The sequence below is a fragment of the Rattus norvegicus genome, chromosome 11, assembly GCF_036323735.1.
Source record: "Rattus norvegicus strain BN/NHsdMcwi chromosome 11, GRCr8, whole genome shotgun sequence".
Classification (NCBI taxonomy): Eukaryota; Metazoa; Chordata; class Mammalia; order Rodentia; family Muridae; genus Rattus; species Rattus norvegicus.
This window is the reverse complement of record NC_086029.1, coordinates 30965446-30988491: the sequence shown is the minus strand read 5'-3', so window position 1 is coordinate 30988491 and position 23046 is coordinate 30965446. Positions and strand designations below refer to the sequence as shown.

At 38.3% G+C, this 23046-nt stretch overlaps 1 long non-coding RNA gene across 2 annotated transcripts in view; it reads left to right on the top strand.

Moving 5' to 3' along the window:
* Nucleotides 1–23046, top strand: part of LOC120095597 (uncharacterized) — an 86412-nt gene that overhangs the window by 9305 nt on the left and 54061 nt on the right. For both annotated transcript variants that reach the window (XR_005491158.2, XR_005491157.2), the window contains one exon: nucleotides 22346–22420. This is a non-coding gene — a long non-coding RNA (uncharacterized LOC120095597). The remainder of the gene's footprint in view (nucleotides 1–22345; nucleotides 22421–23046) is intronic.

Genomic DNA, 23046 nt, shown 5'->3' with positions numbered 1-23046 from the left:
TGCTTCTATGAAGGTGCTCCCCCACCCACCTACTCACCCATGCCCTCCTACCTCCCTGCCCTGGCATTCCCCTACACTGGAGCACCAAGACTTCACAGGACCAAAGGCCTCTCCTTCCAATGATGTCAGACAAGGCCATCCTCTCCTACATATGCAGCTGGAGTCATGGGTGGATCCATGTATAATCTTTGGGTGGTGGGTTAGTCTCTGGAAGCTCTGGTGTGTCTGGTTGGTTGATATTGTGTTCTTCCTTTGGGGTTGCAAACCCCTTCAGCTCCTTCAGCTCCTTCAGCTCCTTCAGCTCCTTCAGTCCTTTCTCTAACTCCTCCACTGGGGATCCCATTCATAGTCCAATGGTTGGCTGCAAGCATCCACCTCTGAATTTGTCAGGTTCTGGCAGAAACTCTCAGAAGACATCCATATCAAGCTCCTGTCTGCCAGAACTTCTTGGCATCTGCAATAGTGTCTGGGTTTGGTGACTGTGTATAGGACGAATCCCCAGGTGTCTCTGGATGGCCTTTCCTTCAGTGTCTGCTCCACACTTTGTCTCTTTATTTCCTCCCGTGAGTATTTTGTTCCCCTTCTAAGAAGGACTGAAGCATCCACACTTTGGTCTTCCTTCTTCTTTAGCTTCATACGGTCTATAAATTTATCATGGGTATTCTGAGCTTTTGGACTAATATCCACTTATCAGTGAGTGCATATCATGTGTTTTCTTCTGTGATTGGTAGTAATTCTCGGTTAAAAGAAGAGGCTAGCATAGTGTTCAGGTGTAGAGCACTTACCTAACATGAGCGAGGTATTGTGTTCAATCATAGCACAAAAACAACAATGATGAAAGAGAAGGATGGAAAGAAAGAAATGAAAATTTTGGGGTGTGTGTGTGTGTGTGTGTGTGTGTGTGTGTGTGTGTGTGTGTGTGTGTGTGTTTGGAATCTTTCCCAAATGTCAATTTATTTTCAGATTTCTTTTTGACTCTGTTGACTGCAGCCTCTGCTGCAGTTTAAATGAGAATCCCTGCCATGCTCCAGCATTTCCTCAGGGGACATGTGGCACATTTACCTGCTTTCTCTAGCATTGCTCTTGTATTCCATTTCTTTAGAGACCAAATCTTTACTGGTCTTGTATGTATAACATCAAGCTTCTAATCATTCTGTGCTCAAGTGTACTGAAGTGCACAGTTGCATTTAAAGGATCCATGAATTATAACTCATCAGTATGCACTGACAAGGTCATTGTTCAATGTTTATTTCCAATGTTCATTCTGAGCAGCCAACATTATTTGGGATCAATTGTTAAGTATTTTCTCTAATGACACTGACTGTGGACTCATTTTTCACTACTGACATTCATTTATCTTGCAACCTCTTACTCTGCAACTCTCTTCCACTTAAAATTTTTCATAAATATTTACATTGGAAGCTTCCTTTACTTTGGATCATCAAAATAAAATCATCCATCTGACTTCCGTTTGCAATAAATGTAAGCTATCTTGTTTGCAAATGGCCACCCCATCCCCTTTGCTTTGCTGTAGGATTAAAAGCTTTTTTATTTCTTTATTGTCGTTTGAATATCATCTTAGAAAGTAAATATGTATTACATAGCTTAATCTGTAGTTGTGTAGCTAAAACTACATTGAAACCATAGAATAAATTACAAAAATAATGTAAGATGGGTTAAAAATATAATACATCCATGAATTCATTTAAAAGATAAAAGTCTATGATATTGTGGGTGCTGCTTTCATATTTCAGATGCTATGACCAATAAAATGGGTTAGAGAGTTTATAATGTAAACCAGTGTATGAACAACACAATTTAATCAATATAGAATATGAAGAAATTGCTTCTCCTCATTGGAAAGGTTTATAACAGAAGAAAAGTTAGACTCTAAATTATATCTTTAAAAATCGCAACTGATAAAATATCAGCACATATGTTTTTAAGTTATAGGAGAAATGGAAGCAAAATTGGAGAGCAGAGAGGAGAGGAAATACCTAACAGAATGAGCAGGGTGAAGTATAGAAATGAAAGTCTATATCATATCCTTTCACTGAAGCCAGGGGCCTCAGTCTTCAGGGTTGGGTGAAGCTACATTGATATACTTCAGTTGCAGCCACAGGAATAGACTAATGTACATTGAATTATCACCTGGCCATTCAAAATGAGGATGAAATCTTTTGAGTTGCTGCAATTTGAGTAGATCTGGAGATCACTACAGGATGAAATTAGGCAGGAATAAAAAAGGCAAACATTCACGTGTAAAATGTAAATTTGATCAAGGAAGTTAAGGATAAAATAAGAGTTAGCTGAGGCTGAGGTGCATACAGGTGAAGGAGGAACCAGGAAAGGTGGATGAACAGGTGTGAAGTTACAGTTAGGTAAGACCAGAAACTCTGTTCTATTACATAGTAAGATGAATTTCCATAGTAATATGCATTATATTTCCAGAGGACTAGGGGAAAGTATTCTGAATGTTTTCACAGAGCCTGCCTGAGTCTATATTAGGTTCTCTGCATATATGTTATGGTTGTTTGTTAGATATTTTGTTTCATCATAAAAGTAGGAGTAGGGGTGACCTTGACTCTTTTGCCTATTCCTGGGGCCCTTTTCCTACTACTCATCTGGCTCTGACATGAGGGATTGTGCTTAGTCATATTGTATTCTTTTGTATTGTATTGTATTATACTTCACTACACTGTACTGTATTGTATTGTATTCTGCTGTGTTTCTTTGATTTACCTGGTAGGCTTGCTCATTTCTGAAGGGAAACAGAAAAGAAGCAAATCTGGGGAAGAAGGGACATGGGAAAGGGAGCAGGAGGAGTGGAGAATGGAAAACTGCAGTCAAACTGTATTGTGTGAGAGAAGAATACATTTTAAAAAAATATTTCTTTAGAGTATGTAAACAAAACCTTGAAAGATATCAGGCAAAGTCTAAAAATGATGGAACATTTAAAACACAGCATATATGAGACCTGTAAAATCGTTTTTCTTAAGGAAATGTGAGTGAACTTGAAAGTTTATGTAAAGAAAGGATCTCCTAGTTTCTCCACCTATCAAAGCACATAATTGGCATTCTATCACTTGATCCTGGATGAACATCTTTCAGAGATGTCATAGGAAATCTCAGGAGCTATTTTGAAGTGTGCAACTTTACATTCAGGGATTAGTATCAAGGAAATGACACATACAAGGATTCCTCGTGTCTTTCCCCCTCATAACACTCACAATTGTTTTAGTTTTATGTCACCCATAGAAGAAATGGCTGTAGACCACATAAAGAAATGCCAAAGAATGACACAAATGGGCAGTTTCCAAAGGTAAATGGCATCACTATGCAAGATGTAAGCCAAGGAGCACTTCATAAAGAAATGATGTTATGGCTGAATATAAAGGCCACTCTATCCATGCATGTTGGGAAAAATAAGAGCCAATTAGGAGAAGGTAAATATACGAGTGGGGTAAACAAGTTACTGTAAACTCTTGGGACAACTCTAACAGAAACAGGCATGCCACTGAATCCAAGATGTTGCAGCCAGGGAGTTAGAAGTAAGATAACTATTTGCTGAGCTCTGTCTTTAAATTTAGTCCTGAAGAATAAATTGGGGATTTACTTTGAGAGTGATGTCCCTCTATAAAGAGACATTTTTTAACATATTGCACTAATTATGCGTGTAAAGTGAGTCCCCCCATGTTTCTCAGGAAACAAGACCCACGCCTGGTACTTCAGTCAATATGGAATCCTAATGTGGTAAATTAATTAGGTATAGAATTCCTGTAATGACAACAGAATTGAAGGTGAAAAAAATGTCCTAAGATCTTCAGGTGACTGTCAGCTTTCGAACAAGTTAACACTTATTTCTGCCTATTGCAACAAGCAGATTGACTGACACTGGAATTTCCAGAAGGCACAGGAAGCTTGTCTCCTGCCAAAGCTCACAGATGAGCCTACTGCAAACAAAAGAGCAGGAACACAGTTTTATCTCCCTTTAAGCCCTCAAATCTCACACAAATGTGTCTCTAGTAAAATGAAACCTTAACTCTGCCAGTAAGAGATATTAGAGAGTAAACCCCTGCAAGTCAATAACTCATGATACAACATGAAGCAGAGAAAGGATCAATATTAATTTTTATTAAAACTATATAGACAAATTGCACAGTTCTATGTATACATGTAAATATAGCCTTACATATAGCCGTTATGCACTCACATGTTCAGGGATATATAATGCAGTCAGTGAATAAGAAATTAAATTTCTCATCTTTAGAGGAATTTTAATACAGCAACATGGCTGCTCTGGCACGAAGTCTCATCCAAAGGTATGATCCAGATGCAATGCAGACACACCACATACTTTTAATCTCTCTGGCTGGAATACATACCTTTGAACACTCTGGCTGGAATACAAGCATGTCTTTAGTATACAACTTTAATCCCAAATAATGGCTTTTAATTGAAGCACAAAGTGATGAATCAGAGAAAGATTTGACAGAATGAGCCAGAGATAGAATACAACCTACTCTCAGGAAAAAAAAAGGCAGAAAAAGAGGGGACATTTAAAGAGCAATGAGGGAGAAAGAATTCAATTCAGTGATGTTCACTTCCATGTGAAGCGGTTCAGTTCCTGAGGCTCACAGGCAGTCTTTCCCAGCAGAGCAAGTCAGTGAGAAGCTGAGAAAAGCCCTAGTCAGCTTGGAGAGTTCAAGCCAGAGCAGATGAGTTGAACCACCCAACCAGAGTTCACAAAGAACCAGAAAGAATGAGTTTATTCAGAGTTAAGACTTAGAGGCTGAAACAGTCTAGGACTGGTTAACCCGATAGAGGCTAGAAACTGAAGCCTTCAACATCTGGCCTTGCAGAAGATTGGATTGTATGGAGGCTAGAAGCTTCCAAGCCTAAACCTAGGGATAGTTAGATAGAATTGCTCTGGGATCAGCCCAAGCCATTCATAAAGCTTGGGCACAGCTTTCATCTCAATGCTTCATCTCAGAAAATGAAACGGACACTTTCATTTACACTCAGCATCATTGCAAAAAATAGTCGGCCAGAAATCTGAGGAAAAGTAAATTAAAAAGATAAAGGAAAAAATGGGATATCTGTTGGGCTGCTCATTTAACGTATCAGTCATGAAATCCTATAAAACAATCACATACTTGTTCATCTTTGCTAACAAGTAGAAGTCATATGGCAAAGTGATTATCAGCATAGGCTTTGACCCACGTGCTGCCTGAGTACACACCTACTGTTGGATTCCCGTCCACTACATGGCTTTCAGCAGAGTAACACGCCAGAGCTACAATTGTTATGGAGTTGTAGAACATATTGTCTATCTTACAAGGTTACTTGAGAATTCCAATGTAATATATGAAAAGGACAGCTCTCTGCTTTCTTCCTGCACCCAGTAGAATTTGTTACTTTGAATCAGAACTAACTCTGAAGATCACCTCAGAAATCACATATGCAAGAAAACTTTTAATTTTTCAAGCATAATCAATTGACTCCCTTCCCTTGTGTTACAGCTAAACTTAAGAAAATAGACTGCGGGGATCCTAAGAGTAGTCACCTCCATATCAATCCACTGAGGTTGCTGTACAGACGCACACCTTCACGTGCCCTCCTCAGGACTGGTGTCTGTAGGTGTACCCATTTCCCCTCTTTCTGTCAACTTCCTAACTCTCTTTCTCTTCTTACTCCCACAAGCGACAACCTTTGAAATTTAGAGAACTTCATATAAACTTTGAAAAGAAATTCTCTTTAACGTGTATGACATCTTTGGGGATTTCAACTTTCCTAGAAGTGGGTCAGTATAACTCGGTGTGTTCTCTTCTTTTTTTAGGAAGAATTATAAAGAACCCTAATAGTAGAATTTATAAGAAAAGAATTTAAATTTCAGAGAAAATTTGAAAAATACTGTCAAGTAAACGCATGCACCACAAGTTATAGATCACCTTGTCCAAATCTTAGAATGAATTCAAGTGAACATATTAGAAATCACAAGGAAATACAATACACATATTCCTGTCTAGATCATCACCATTTCTTGCAATATCTCAACATATACATAATCTCATCTACATTCCAACTCTATCTTTAAACTTAGACAGGATCCACCCCAACAACTCAGAGCATCAAATAATTACAGTCTCGCTTAGAAATTCTTACACAAAGTAACAACTTTGAAAAGCTCATTGCCACAAAGTATCTTATTTGCAGAAGACATGTTACTATACACAAATGCCCTCCAAAACTCCACCAGGAAACATTTACACCCGATAAACACTTTCAGAAAAACAGGATACAAAATGAATATACATTAATATTCTCCTTATATATAAATGACAAATGAACTAAGAAAGAAATCAGGAAAACAATGTCTTTCATTGTATCCTCAAAAATAGTATCTGGGTGTAACTCTAACAAAGTAAGTAAAAGATTGTATAGTAAAACATAAGACTTTAAAGGAAGAAATTGAAAAAGATCAGATGATGAGAAGATCGCCCATGCTCGTGGATTGGTAGGATTAATACAATAAAAATGGTCATTCAACCAAAAGCAAGCTACAGATTCAACACAATCCTCATCCATTAAAAAAAATGAGACCTCATAAAACTGAAAGGCTGCTTTCTGTACAGCAAAAGATACTGTGATTCAGTCAGGGCAATGGGCTACAGAATGAGAAAAATTTTTTACAAACTATACATCCAACAGAGGGTTAATATCCAAAATACATACTAAAAAATTGATATCAAGAAAACAAATAGCCTAATAAGGGACATACCTAAGCATAGGTCTCAAAAGATGAAACACACGTGCCTGAGAAACACTTAAAGAAATGTTCAATGTCCTTAGCCTTCAGGGAAAAGCAAACCAAAGCTACTTTGAATTTCATCTTACGCCTGCCAGAATGGCTAAGATTCACAACACAAATGGCAGCTGGTGAGGACATAATATATGAGAAACATTCAGTCATTGCTGGTGGGAGTACAAACTTTTATAGCTACTGTTGAAATTAGCATGACTGTTACTCAGGAAGCTCGGAACGTATCTATCTCAAGGTCCAGCAGTAGCATCCTTGGACATACATCCAATGGACTCTATATCCTACTACAGAAACATTTGCTCAAATGTGTTTATTTCTCTTCTATTCAGTGTATCAGAGAGATTGGAAAAGGCCTTGATTCCCATCAATGGCTGAATGGATAAAGAAAATATCACACATTTACATAATGGTATATTAACTTTCCCAAGCCAAAACCATGAAGTTCATAGGTATATGGATGGAGGAAGAAGAAAATCATTCTAAGAGAGGAAATCCAGACCCAAAAAGGCAAATATAAATTTTCTTACATGGGGATGTTAACTGTTAAGTCTCTGGTAAACAAGCTACAATCCATAAAACAACAGAGCAGAAGTTAGGTATAGAATAAGGGAGTGAGAGGGGCTGGGGAGGGATTCCCAGATTAAGAGGAAATAGGATAGATAGTTATAGATGGACAAGATGGGGAACTGGGAAGACAGAATCATTTCTGTTGAGTTTTTCTTATATGGCAGGGAACTATGTAAACGTCAGAAGTTACTTAGGAATGATTTCTCATTATCCGAAGAGCTGTGTCCATAGCCTGTTAAGATATCTTTCCAGATAAATGAGAGCTTCCCCATCATGAAATCATTAGAAAAAGAGTAGTTATTTTTCTATGTAATCAATTCTCTCAGGCATGTGATGGGTATCTCAGCAATTCATTCAACATTAATTAGATTAATCTGTCTCACAAACCAAAATGCTTGAAAGATTCTGTCCATCATGCACCTCACTTCAATGTTCATCTATGAATGATATAAGTTCAGAATTATACCAAATCAAACAAAATAATCTGCCATGCCACACTACACATTCTCAGATTTATTTTCCACTTCATATTCTTTAAAAATAAAAACATTTTAATAAATTGTATCACAACAATCTAGAAATAATCTTAAGCAAGCTAAAATGTGATACTATACAAATGATTTGAAAAAATCAACTACGGATAATAAATCATTAAAAAACATATTACCTATTTTGAAGTGTCTGAGTTTGGGACAGAAAATTAAATAAAATATAGTGTTAGGCAAAGTCATTTTATCTCTTAACTATTGTTTTCTATTGAAAAAGCAGCTATGGAAAAATAGAAATGCCAACGTAAATAATTCAATTTATAATTTGGGATAAATAATGATGACTGATCAATCATTACAACTTGCAGAGTAAAAAGATAAAAGAAATGGGTTTTTTTTCTAGTCTAAGGTAATGGTCAATGGGAGAGAAAAGCAACATAGAATCTCGCTGAAAGCTTGAGTCTGTTTAATATAATCACTGGAAGTACATAAAGGTTTCATGCCATGACATATATTATCGAAGAAAAACATAGACGGTAATGATGACTGAAGATGTTCCTTCAGACAGACTGTAGCTGATGCATTTCTTAAGAGGAAACTACCATGACAGCATTCAAATTGCAACCAATCTCAAGTGCCCTTGAAAGTTTTATTTACCTTATGGATGTCAATTTTTTCCACTGGTTGCTTGACATCTTTTTTAGATTTCTACATTAATACTACCTTTTGTTCCATTTTTATTGGATATTTTCTTTATTTACATTGCAAATGTTATCTATTCCCTTTCGGGGTTTCCCCAACCCCCTATAACATCTCCTCTCCCCCTGCTTCTATGAAGGTATGCCCCCATTCACCCACTCACCCACTCACCCACTCACCCACTCACCCACTCACCCACTCACTCACCCACTCACCCACTCACCTACTCACCCACTCACCCACTCACCCACTCACCCACTCACCTACTCACCCGCTCACCCACTCCCCCACTCACCCACTCCCTCCTGCCTCCCCGCCCTGACATTCCCCTACACAGGGGCATTAAGCCTTCACAGGACCAAAGGCCTCTTCTCCCATTCATTCCCAACAAGACCCACCCTCTGCTACATATGAAGCTGGAGCCATGGGTTGCTCCATGTGTACTCTTTGGTTGGTGGTTTAGTCCCTGGGAGCTCTGGGGATCTGGTTGGTTAATATTGTTGTTCTTCCTATGGGGTTGCAAAACCCTCCAGCTGCTTCAGTCCTTTCTCTAATTTCTCCACTTGGGACTTCAATCTCAGTCCAATGGTTGGCTGTGAGCATCCACCTCTGTATTTGTCAGGTTCTGGCAGAGTCTCTCAGGAGACATCCTTATCAGGCTCCTGTCATCATGACTTCTTGGCATCCCCAATAGTGTCTGGGTTTAGTGACTGCATGTGGGATGAATCTCATGATGAGGCAGTCTCTGGATGGCCTTTCCTTCAGTCTCTGCTCTACACTTTGTCTCCATATTTCTTCTTGTGAGTATTTTGTTCCCCCTACTAAGAAGGACTAAAACATCTACATTTTTGTCTTCCTTCTTCTTGAGCTTCCTGTGGTCTGTAAATTGTATCTTGGGTATTCTGAGTTTGGGGGCTAATATCCAATTATCAGTGAGTGCATACCATGTCTGTTCTTTTGTGATTAGAATACCTCACTCGGGGTGATATTTTCTAGTTACATCCATTAGCCTAAGAATTTCGCAAAGTCGTTGTTTTTAATAGCTGAGTAGTGTACTCTATTGTGTAGGTGTGCCACATTTTTTATATCAATTCCTCTGTTGAAGGACGTCTTCTTTACCTTATGGATGTCAATTTTTTCCACTGGTTGCTTGACAACTTTTTTAGAATTCCACCTTAATCTTACTCTTGAAACTTTTATGGTAGCCGTCACTTCCTGGTTCAGACTGAGATAGCCTGCAATGTTTCCTACAGCCGAAGTATTTCTTATACAACCGTTACTGTCACTGAAGAAGTCATGTACTGATAAAAATCTGTCATGGCTTAGTCCTATATATCTCAATACCAAATTTAATGATAAATAAACAACAAAATACTTAAAGATAATAACATTTTATCAGAGCTATTACCCAATCAATTCCAACAAAACCTTCTCTAAAAATTAAAAGACCATTGGATATTATAAAAGTCTTTTAACAGACTTACTGACAATCTCTACCTGTAAGGGCAGTGACAAGCTGTGCAAGAGGTGGAGTTCCATTGGTTACTGTTTTAGCTTATGCATGAATTTTTTTTTATTGTCCATGATTTATACCCAAATAACTACTTCTTTGACTCTAAAGTAACTTCCTTGTAGGACTAAAGATTGAACTCCAGGGTACCTAGAGTTTGCTGGAATTCTTAAAGACAATCAAATACCTACATTTCTTACCTTGTTCCACAAAATAAAGTGAGAAAGAACACTACAAAGTTTATTTAGCAATGCCAAATATATTTTCCTGATAACAAAACCATATACAGACACACTAAAGAGGAAAGCTATACATTAAAACTTAAATAAAAGTCATGAAATTTAGGGAGAAAGAAGCAGTATTTAGACATAGAGGAGAAAGGAGTGAAGGTAAGTGAATATAGCACACATAGAAAATTCTCAAAAAATATTTTAAATTATCAAAGAATAAAATTTTAATAAAATTATTCCAAAAACAAATTTAAATTGGTACAGGAAAAAAAGAAAAGTACAGATCAACATTCCTGGTATACATGGCCACAAATATCCTCCACAAAATATTTCAACTGAATCTAGAAAGAAGTTAAGATCACACTTCTTATATGAATCAATAACTATAGTATATCATATAAGTAAGCTTAGAAAGAAAACACATAACCATTTGGACAAATACAGAAAGAGTATTTGACAAAGATCAATACACTTCATAACACAAGTCCTGGAGACTTTAGGAATAGATGAATCAAACCTCAAAATAATAAAATCTATTTACAACTTGAGAACTTTTCTTCTGAAATCAAACATGAGATGACAACTATTATCCACTATACTTTAGTGAATTCAATAAAGTGTTTGTAGTCTTAGCCATACCAATAATGCAAGAAAAAGACAAAAAAATAGTTAAAATAGGAAAGGGAAAATTCAAACTTTGCCTATTTGAAAATGATATGATTCTATAACTAAAAACCCTATAGAATGCATTATCTGAGAAACACTTTCAGCAAAGTTTCAAGATGCAAAAATCAGTAGCCTTCAGCTATAACAACAAGGAACTTGTGTAGAAAAACACAAGGAAAATGTGAATGGTTCACTCCTTCTTTAAAAGGGGAACAAGAATACCCTTGGCAGGGAAGAGAGAGGCAAAGATTAAAACAGAGACTGAAGGAACACCCATTCAGAGCCTGCCCCACATGTGGCCCATACATATACAGCCACCCAATTAGACAAGATGGATGAAGCAAAGAAGTGCAGACCGACAGGAGCCGGATGTAGATCTCTCCTGAGAGACACAGCCAGAATACAGCAAATACAGAGGCGAATGCCAGCAGCAAACCACTGAACTGAGAACAGGACCCCTGTTGAAGGAATCAGAGAAAGAACTGGAAGAGCTTGAAGGGGCTCGAGACCCCAAAAGTACAACAATGTCAAGCAACCAGAGCTTCCAGGGACTAAGCCACTACCTAAAGACTATACATGGACTGACCCTGGACTCTGACCTCATAGGTAGCAATGAGTGTCCTAGTAAGAGCACCAGTGGAAGGGGAAGCCCTGGGTCCTGCTAAGACTGAACCCCCAATGACCGTGATTGTTGGGGGGAGGGCGGTAATGGGGGGAGAATGGGAGGGGGAACACTTGTAAAGAAGGGGAGAGGGAGGGACTAGGGGAATGTTTGCCCGGAAACTGGGAAAGGGAATAACATTCGAAATGTAAATAAGAAATACTCAAGTTAATAAAAAAAAAAGAAACAAAGAAACAAAGAAAGAAAAAAAAAGAAAAACACAAGGAAATAAATGAGCATAGTTAGGAACAAACATAAAACAGAAGAAATTTAAAGATCTTTATAGTGAAAACGTCATGTATCTTAATACATCAGAGAATATTAGACTATGAAAAATGATTCTATACTCCTGAAGTGACAGAATTAATATAATGAAATTAAATGTGATCTACAGATTCAATTCAATTCCCACCAAATACCTATGTTGTTCCTCACAGAACTAAAAAACATAATAATAATACCCAAGAACTAATATGGAACCACAAAACGCCAAAAAATCCAAAGCAATCGTAAGGAGGAAGTATAAAAATTACTGTGGCAATGATTAAGAAATGTGTCATCAATGATGGAAAAGATGTCAAACAGAAAGGGGGTCTTAATCACTGCTGATGGGAGTGTGAAGTACTATAGCCATTTGGAAGTCAGTAAAAAGATTTCTCAAAAAATATTGAAAATAGAACTATCATCTAACCTAGATATGCTTCTCCATGTCCTTCCATAGAGGTCCTTATATTTCTATGTTTACCACATGAAATTAATCAGATCTAAAAATATAATATTGTGCATGATGACCCAAAATCAGAAGGACAAACCCACAAGTACTTTCTCATATGCAGAAGGGGTGTAAATAAGGGCAACGCCTCCAAAAGCTCACTGAGACAAAGAGGAAGTACAAATAGGTGAACAGGAAGCAATAGGATGGAAAAAAAAGAGCACAAGGAATATGAAAAAGGAAAATCATCTTGGGCGAAGGTCACAGAGGACACTAAGGGAAGGTCTCACATCACACCTTTGTTTGTGTGTGTGTGTGTGTGTGTGTGTGCGTGCATGTGTGTGTGTAATTCAAGGTCTACATTTATTGATTTCTGCAAGTGGCAAGGTGAAGGATACACAACAGCCACAAATACTATAAAATATCTTGCTGTAATTTTAAGTAACTGAAAGGCCTGTATGACAAGGACTTCAAGTCTTTGAAGAAAGAAATTGATCTATAAGAATACATCTCCCATTTTCATGGATTGGTAGGATTAACACAGTAAAAATGGCTATCTTACCAAAATCAGTCTTCAGATTCAGTGCAATTCCCATCAAAATCCCAACATGATTCTCTACAGACTTTGAAAGAGCAATTATCAACCTCATATGGAAAAATTAAAAAACCTGTATAGCTAAAAAAAAAAAAAAAGACTGTACAACAAAAAAATCTGCTGGGGCCATCACATTCCTGATCTCAAGCTGTACTCTGCAGAAATAGTAATAAAACCTGAATGCTGTAGGCACAAAAGCAGGTTAACCGGTGGAATCAAATTGAAGATGCATAAGCAAACCTGCACACCTATGGACACTTGGTTTTTGACGAAGAAGCTAAAACTGCACATACAATGGTAAAATGAAAGCATCTTGAACAAATGGTACTGGTCTAACGATTTTTGCATGTAAAAGAGTGTAAATAGATCCATATTTATCACTCAAAACCTTCAACCTAAAACCAGACACAGTAAATCCAATAACAAGAAAGTGGAGAACATCCTTGAACGAACTGGTGCAGGAAACAACTTCCTGGACAGAATGCCAACAACTCATCCACTAAGATCAACAATTAATAAATGATATATAATGTGTGGTTCCCAGGTTCTGCCTCTCCTTGCCAGGGTTGCCACGGAACTTACAGTATACCAGCTAGAAAGGAGAAGGCAGAACCCAAAGCCAGTGTTTCCTTTCTGGGAGACAGCATGATGCTACTCGCCAGTCCTGAATGGGAAAACAAAGTCTAGGTCAAATGTTTTGGTTCCCCTAGTCTCCTCTTTGGGTATTAGAGCACTGCCAATATACCACCTAGAGAATAATAATAGAGAATACCTAGAGGTATTGGGGGTGTGTGAAAGCACTGCTGAAGGAGAGAAGGGGCCCACAGTGAAGAGGATCTTTTCCAATTGAGAACCACTTTACATAGAACAAAGATTGAGGAAATGGTCAACCCAAATTGAAATCCACCTCATGGAGAGAGCCAACCTCTGACACTATTAATAATACTCAGCTATGCTTGCAGACAGGAGTCTAGCATAACTGTCGTTTGAGATGCTCCATCCAGCAGCAGACAGAAACAGATGCAGAGACCCACATCCAACCATCAGGCAGAGATGAGACTGTCTTGTAGGAGTCAGAGGAAGAATTGGAGAAGCTGGAGGGACCAAGGACACCACAAGAAGACCTACAAAGATAACTTACATGGGCTGTGGTGGTTTACAGAGACTAAAACACCAACCAGAGACCATGGACTGGACCTAGATCCCCTACACATATGTAGCAGATATGTAACTTCATCAGGGTCCCCTAAGAATTGGAGTAGAGGCTGTCTATGATGTGGTCTCTGTTGCCTACCTTTGGATTCCCTTAAGTCTAGCTGGATAACTTGTCTGGCCTCAGTGGGAGAGACAGCACTTAACCCGATGTGATTTGATATGTCATGGTAGTTTGGTACCCAGTGGGGGAGGGGGAAAAGAGATGAGGCAAGTGGGATTATAAAGATGGGACTGGGAGGAGAGGAGGGAAGGATACTGGGATTTGGATATAACTGAATTACTTGATTAATGGAAAAAATCTGTATGACATTTTCAGAAAACTCAAAAGAAAACAAAAGAAATTGATTACACAAGCATCAATAGGTATATACAAGATTCTGAATGTAGCTTGTAGTTAATTTCATGCTAATTGATATTATAAATATCAAAATTAATGGAAATGTCATAATATTCAGCATAACTTCTAATATACTTTCAGTCCTTTTTGCTAGTCCCCTTGGACTATTATGCCTTGGGTTGAAAGCCTTTACACTTGATACTGTCAACTCCTTCAGTAAAGGGGCTGCATCCATGTAAGTGGAATGCCATCCAAAATCTTTCTGTCACTTCAAATGACAAACTGTAAGTGGTTCTTTTAATGTTGGCCACTAAAAGCAGTATGACAGAAATTACTTTCACATCAAAAGGAATGCTTCTAACTAATCAGCAGTCTTCAAAATTGCTTTTCAATCAGACTTACATTTTTACAAAACTGTGTTTAATACTTTGAAAATATTTTAAAGACTAAATACCTTAATGTCTGCTACCAACCACATAGTTTCTGAAGCTTGTTTCAACTGATTTAAATTTAGATTTCTTTATTGAGCCACAGCACTGGAAAGCCTAATAAAGTTCTTACCAAATTAAGACCAGCAAAGTGTAAGCAAACATTAAAACAAAAGTATTCCTGGTTTTTAAAGAGGATTGTGGAATATATGTCATACAATAGCAAAGGCAAAACTTAATTTTGGCATTCAGTAGTACCTAACATCCAGGGATATGGGCTTATTACCAGATTAAATAAAAGTGTAGACCCCAAAGATCGAGCCTCTACTCATCAAAGATACAGACAGTATCTCCATATGTAGATAAGTTGAGTATTGTATTGACCAGATTAATAAATTCTCCCTATTAGACAAAACCACAAGATTACTGCCCTGTCACAGCTTGTAATGACTCTAATGCTGGAGAGATGGCTGAATAGCTAAAGAATTAGCCTCACAAGCACAAAGAACTGTGTTTCTATCTCCTATAGTGAGATAAACCAACCAGATTCCCCAAAGCTCACAGGGACTAAACCAACAACCAAGGATCACACATGGCTCCAGCTGCATATGTAGCAGAGGATGGGCTTTGTCTGGCATCAAAGTAAGGGGAGACCCTGGGTCCTGTGAAGGTTTGACGGCCAGCATAGGGAAATGCTAGGATGGTTTGGATGGGAGTCGGTGGGTGGGTGGGTGAAGCACCCTCATAAGAGCAGGGGCGAAGGGGAGTGGGATGGGAGGTTCTCAGAGAGGAAACCAGGAAAGGGAATAACATTTGAAATGTAAATAAACAAAATAACCAATAAAAAATCTAGTTTTATATTATTTATGAAATTTTGAATAAAAAGTAATTGTAACATTTTTTTTAAAAAGTTCTGCAGTAGCTCATGAGCTATCTAGACGAGCATGTGCACTGTTGAATAACAAACAGACCTCTTCTTGGACAAGGTGGAAGACTAACACAGACTCCCAGGTTGTACTCCAGTCTCAACATGTGCAACAGGACATACATTGTCATTCACACACATGAACATGCACACACACACACACACACACACACATGCACATGTCTCTCTCTCTCCCTCTCTATCTCTCTCTCTCTCTAATACACACACCTACAGCTTCCCACTAAAAACAAATAACAGTGAAATAAAATAATTATAAATTAGATTAAGAGTCATCCCCATATTGCAGCTTATGAATTTGGTACAAAATTACACGTGATTAAAAGATATAAGATTGCTGAAGAGTCTTCTTAAGATTGAGTAATTTCCATCCTGAAAATATTGGTTTACAGGAAAATAAGCATTGAATATTTATGAAATAGGATTGGAAATCAACTGCATAATTTCCCAGCTTTTTAATACCACAAGTAAAATGTATAACCTAATACTTCATGGGGAAATATAACTGAGAAGCATGAATTATAATTTGAGAGCCTGAAAAAAAGGAATTATAGGTTTCCAAATAAATTTACCGCTGGCCCCATCTTATAAATAGTAATCAATATGAAAACCCTTTATAAATCCTCTATCAAAAGTTGCTATAACTTTATAGAAGAGGTGGGCATTGAAACTTAATGAATATCTGTCTTCTAAACTTGCAGATGAAGCAGCTAAATTGGATGGTTGTTTATGCTAAACAGCAATGCATTATTGCCAGCCACAGTCTTCCAACTCTTAGGTGCCACGACAGCACTCTTGCTAAAAGTGTTTTTAATGCATTTCTTAATACCCTCAAACAATTAACCAGAACTTCTTTTGAGTGTTCCCTGCCAAGAAAACCGAAAGTGCCATGGTCTCTCACATTCTATCAAATTTGTCTTAAATTCTTCATGTCCTAAGTGCCTCTGAAAAATAAGTGGCCTCTCGCCAAATCACGGGTGTTCTTCTAAGTGTCTTAGAAGTTGAATGTAACAGTAGTCTTCATGGTTCTTCTTCCAGGCTTCATCAGCATCTTGATTGCCATCTCCAGGAGTTCCATGCTTCCTTTAGAATTCTCCACTTGTTAAATACTATTTTTGTTATGTTTCTTATCTTCTTACGGAAGAGCTTATACCACTGGCACAAAATGTCAAGAACCCAAATACATGTACCCTTAAATTCTTACATGTATTTGACTGAACTACGTGCACTATGATTGAGAAAACCAGGATATCCATTTGCCCACTTACTCATTGAACTCATTCACTGGCCTGATAGCATTTTAGGATTTGCTGTGGAATAAACAGAATATTTAGATTAAGAAAATCAAAGATGAATGATACGGCCCATATTCACAGGAGACAGATAGTGCTTAGTAAAATGTCCATTGTGATGCAGGGTCCCTAATTCTAGCTTGAATTTAAAAGTGGGTGTGACTGGCTATGAGAGGAAAGAGTTTGTGTGCATGTGCATTTGTGAATGCATGAGCCTTTGTGTTCCAAAGTAAATGTTGATGAGATATTCTTGATGTCATTGCACACACACACACACACACACACACACACACACACACACACACGCATGCATGCACACACAACCCAAATAACACAAGATCTACAAGTGACAAGCAGCAAATTCAAGAATATTGACCGTGTAGTTGTAGGCCAAGTACAAGTGACAGAAACAGAAGAAATGATGGTTTGAGTTCCATTGTGGAAACTGGTGACTGCAAAATTCAGAAAGAGTGGGTGTCTCCATTCATATACAAAGATTTTTCTAAATCAAATTTAGGAAAATTTAATGTCCTGGTTCATGGTATTCAAAGAAGTTTTTCTGCTTGACCGTTAGCCATCACATGTATCTACAGGACAAAGAACAAATGAGACAGTCATGACCCATGTTTCATGTAATGGTTTTAATCATTTCCTAGAAATTACTTAATACAGTTTGTGCTGACCATTGCTTTTTGGTGCATCAGTCACCAAAAACAAAACTGGTAAGTAATGCAGTTGAAAAGGTATTAGAAAATTTTTTAAGTTTGGAGAATTTGTGAGAAAAGAAGGGGGGAATTTTTTTCAAAAAAAAAACCACACAACACTGAAATCAATTATTGGACTTGGAGGATGACATAGTAGGGACAGGTGCCTGCTGCATGTGCATGGGGCTTGAGTTTGGACCTATAGCAGCACCACTTAAAATGGTAAGAAATAGAAACTGGGTGCATTTCTGACAAAAACATATTTTTACCCCATGAGTACATGATTGATTTCCTCTTAAATCAATTTTTCCCCAGAGAGAAAAAAAACAAAACTGTGCATCAACAGTGATAGCCCCTTCAAATTAACTAATGCCATGCTGTTCGTCTCCAATATATCGTCACTAATAAATTAGAAGTCGTCAGTAAAGCTTGCCAGGAGCTTCCTAAATCTTAGCTAAGAGTTCACTCACCTACTGAAATGTCTTTCCATCCTTTTCTCCCATCTTCCCTGGATTCTCCTTTATGAACACAGACTCTTGGGAACTCTGTTCATCTGTATTTGTTCCTTTCCTTTCCTCCTCAAGGGTCCAGAAATCATAAGAACATCTCAGGAATGTTGGGAAATGTAAAAATAAAAGTACTTCTGCTGATTTTCTTTTAGATAATTTTAAGATCCACAGTTGTTTTTACTTTCTTTTTTTCACCTTGTATTTATTTTATGCAGCATTTTTTCTTTTTTTAAACTTTTTCTTCCCTCCATCTTTATTAACTTCAGTATTTCTTATTTACATTTCTGTTGTCATTCCCTTTCCTGGTTTCTGGGCCAACATCCCCCTAACCCCTCCCATCCCCTTCTATATGGGTGTTCCCCTCCCATCCTCCCCCCATTGCCGCCCTCCCCCCAACAGACTAGTTCACTGGGGGTTCAGTCTTGGCAGGACCCAGGTCTTCCCCTTCCACTGGTGCTCTTACTAGGATATTCATTGCTACCTATGAGGTCAGAGTCCAGGGTCAGTCCATGTATAGTCTTTAGGTAGTGGCTTAGTCCCTGGAAGCTCTGGTTGGTTGACGTTGTTGTTCATATGGGGGTCTTAACTTTTATTGGATATTTTATCTATTTACATTTCAAATGTTATCCCTTTTCCCAGTTTCCCTTTTGGAAACCACCTATCTCACCCCCTCCCCCTGCTTCTATGAGGGTGTTTTCCAACCCATCCACCCACCCACTTCTCCCTCCCCGCCCTGGCATTCCCCTACACTGAGGCATCAAGCCTTCACAGGACCACGGGCTTCTCCTCCAACTGATGCCTGGCAAGGCCATCCTCTGCTACATATGCGGCTAGAGCCATGGGTCCCTCCATGTGTACTCTTAGGTTGTTGAGTTCAACCACAACATTTGAGATGCTTATCACAAGTAATATTCCTTTTTACTCATGTTTTTATTTTTCCTGTAGGCTTGAGAGGAATTTCTAATATTTTTTATTTAAGGAATGAGGATTTATGGTTCTCTATGAAGGCTTCATTTTTCTTTGGCTCTTTTCTTTAAATTCTCGGTATGGATTTTCCTTTTTAAGTGTATGTTGCCTGCACAATCAGTATCCCCACCTGGATGCTCAGTGTGGCTCCCAGAAGAAGCTCTGTCACTTTTCACTCTCAAAAGATTCAAACATGTCCACTTGGTAAGGCGGCTTTCCCATTAGCTTCTATTGTTTGTCATTTTGCTGTTTGGTAATTTTTCATTTTCATTTACTTCCACTGTTCCATCCCCATGTTACTCAGTCATTACTTTCTCTTGCTTCACACCCCAGGTCATGGATAATCTCAATTGTATGCAACATATTGTTCCAAGAATCTACACTCCACTTCTTTGTAAATCCCTACTTTATTTATTATTGGAAACCATTATTTCTTTTAATCACTGTGTTCTACAAAACACGGTGCTGTCATTCTTTTTATTATTTCAGATATCTGATTTAGGAGTACTTCGTTAGACCTACAAAGTGCTGCCATCCCTCCAAAAATCTGTGCCTGTTACAGGGTGAGACTTTCACTGAGACCTACATCAGTAGTCATACTCACTATCCTCACCACTGCCACTGCTGCCCCAGATGTGGAAAGTCTTTTCTGTTTACTGCCTCTACTTCTGTCCCACCCTTGTCCACAGCCACAACTGTTTAGACTAAATCTTCATTGTCATCTCAAGGTCAACACTGAAGGGCTTTCACAGAACCCTGCTGTTTTCATTTTACATGTCTCTGGCAACCTAATTTTAAAGTCTGTATACAGATGTTGAGAGTGCTGTCCCATCTGAGAAATGTTTTCACTCATTTTTGTGACATAATAGTCGCTCAGTGTCTCCTGTACCCCATATTTTCTTATTTCCCTGCACAGTAAAATTGTGAAGTACTTGTTCCTTTCATTTAAGACCCTCAGCGTCTGTGCTGCTGGACTTCCTTGGAATTTATCAAAGCCACTGCAACTCTCTTATTGCAATAAGTCACTTTAGGTCTCTGGTTTGTTTGTTCATTGTGTAAATATTTTCAAATTTACTTGATTTTTTCCCTTTGTGACATCATATTAGCATCTGCCTTCTGTGTTTGTTCCCCTAATTTCCTCTGCAGACTCCATCCCTAACTCTGATTCCCAAAACTGAAATGATGTCTGAGCCTGGTGCATTAATAAATAGGAATGTGTTCTTTCTGCAGCACTGAAAAATATGAAAGTCAGCGAAATGGCGGAATGAGAGGTGGATTTAGTGTGGGCGTGAAGAGAATGTTTCATCAAGAATACTCACAGGGTTCTGATTCAAAGTACAGATAGAAATGACATTTTGTAGATGGAAAAGGTTGGGTTTTACAAGGGAACAGCAAACCACAAGATCATGAGGAGTTTGCATCTGGAGTGTTCAGGCGAAGCCTTAAAAACGCAAATGAAAATTTTAAGATCTGAACAGTTACTCAGCTCTCTATTAGAAGTGACCAGGAATGTCAGGGTTCTCCTGTTGCCATGACAAAAATAGCCTAGAGTGAATGGCAACAGAAATGTAATTTTTCACTGTTCTGAGGGCAGAAGTCAATCATAAAGAGGGCTGCGACAATGAGTGTCTAATAAGGGTTCCTTGTTATCTTCTCGGTGTGTGCTCTGAGAGCATTTGCTCTGCCTAAACTGAGCAGCAAGTTCCACGGATCTTTCCTTGGGAGGACCCTAATATCATCCAAAGAGAATTCCACCCTCCCAACTTTATCTAACCTTAATTATTTCCTTAGAAGCCTATTCGAAAATACAGACACATTGGAATCGAGAATTCAGGGTAAAAAAATTGGGAGAGATATAACATACAAGATTACATGATTAAATCCAGGGGTGTCTGAACGAGGGATGTAATTGCATGTATCACTCTCATATCGTGGATTTCTCAAAAGAGCATAAAACAGAAGATAAATGGCACATTTATCAATCATGAGAGAATTATGATGAAAGACAGGCAAGAAATATGAGTAATAAAACCATACACTTGGAACAAATAGAGGGCAGTCTAGATACTTACACATAGATACTTATGATTGTTTTTATTCAAAACTTGTATTTGAGATATACTTAACCATAGATATTTAAGAAAATAAGTAAGAATAGAGGATGGAAACAGAGAGTAGAAAAGACAGTAGAAAACCAGGAGAATGTTGCCCGCTGTGATGGCTAATCTTCATTGTCAACACATCTGGCAAGAAGGAGCCTCCACTCCATCAGACTGGCCTGTGGGCATGTTTGTGGGCGTTCCCTTGATTGCTATTTGATATAGGAGGACACAACACTTTTCTCTACCCCATCTCCAGGCAGGTGGGCCACAAATGTCTAAGAAAGCAAGCTGAGCAAACCAGAGGGGAGCAAGTCAGTAAGCAGCACTCCTCCATTTTCCCTGCTTCAGTCTCTGCTCTGCTTAATTTCTTGTTTTGGCTTCCTTCAATGATAGACTGTGATTGGGGTGTGTAAGCTGAATAAACCCTTCCCTCCCTGAGATCATTTTGTCTGTAGTGCTGATCACAGCAATTAGAAGCAAACCAAAACAGAAATCAGTACCAGGAGTGAGGTATGGCTGTAAAAGACCTGGCCATTTTGTTTTAAGTGCAATGGAAGTGCTTGGAACAATGGGCTGGATAAGCTAATTGGTGTTCAGAGTTTAATGAACTTCTTGTTGTGGGAGTTTGGAATACAATGCTAAGAGCAGTGAAGATGACAGAAACCAGGTTTGGGCATTTCAGGACTTGGTGAAGGTTTTACTGGGGCTATTTGCATAGGAAGAGTCTGTAGCTTCTTGTCTTCCAAGGAGAAGGAATCATTTTCACTTCTTCAGTATCATAGAAGTGAAATCTTTGCTTTACTGGGATAATTGATTCTGGTTATCTCCAGCTGAAAAATCAGCTAAGATCAACAAAAGACCAGCATCAATGAGTTGGTATCGTTTGCTATTTCCTCAGGCTCAACATACACAAGCTGATGTTCAGAGGATGCCAAGACTGCATCTCATGTAAGATGATATCGACTTTGTTGCAGTAAGTAACAAAACAGAATGTGGTTTTTAAGATTATTGTAATCTACAGTGAAGTTGAGGTAAAATATTTGCTCTCTATCTACCATAAATTAAACAATGTCAGATCAGGTAAGTAGCTTAATATGTACGAAAATAAGAGATGTTCTGGCTGCCGTTGGCATTGGCAATCCTATGAGCAACCGAATGTCTTCTGAGGTCAGTGGAGCCATCCCAACATTTCAATAAACAGCGCCATGTGTCTGTGATGCCAGAGTAGGTGATGTAAGGATCCTTTGGTTCTTTGGCAAGCGAAAAAAAAAATTTACCCTTCTTTGCCAAGTTTTACATTGCATGATTGCATCTTTCTCCTCCTGAAGGTCTAGTTGCCCGTGACAGTCTTCATTTCCTGCCCCAATCCTTTGGACATAATTGTTCTAATGCAGTTCTCACATATAACTTCATCAGAGTGGGTCTCTTCTACTTAAGTAAGGATTAGCCTAAACTATATAGAAAACCAAGTGTTTTGCCGACCAATGTAGGGATGGATGTCCCTTGGTTAACCTTAGTTTTATCCTGTCTGAAAGAACTGCAGACACAAAAATGGAAAAGAGCCTGAGGAAAAGGAAATCCAGTGCCCAACCCAAATTT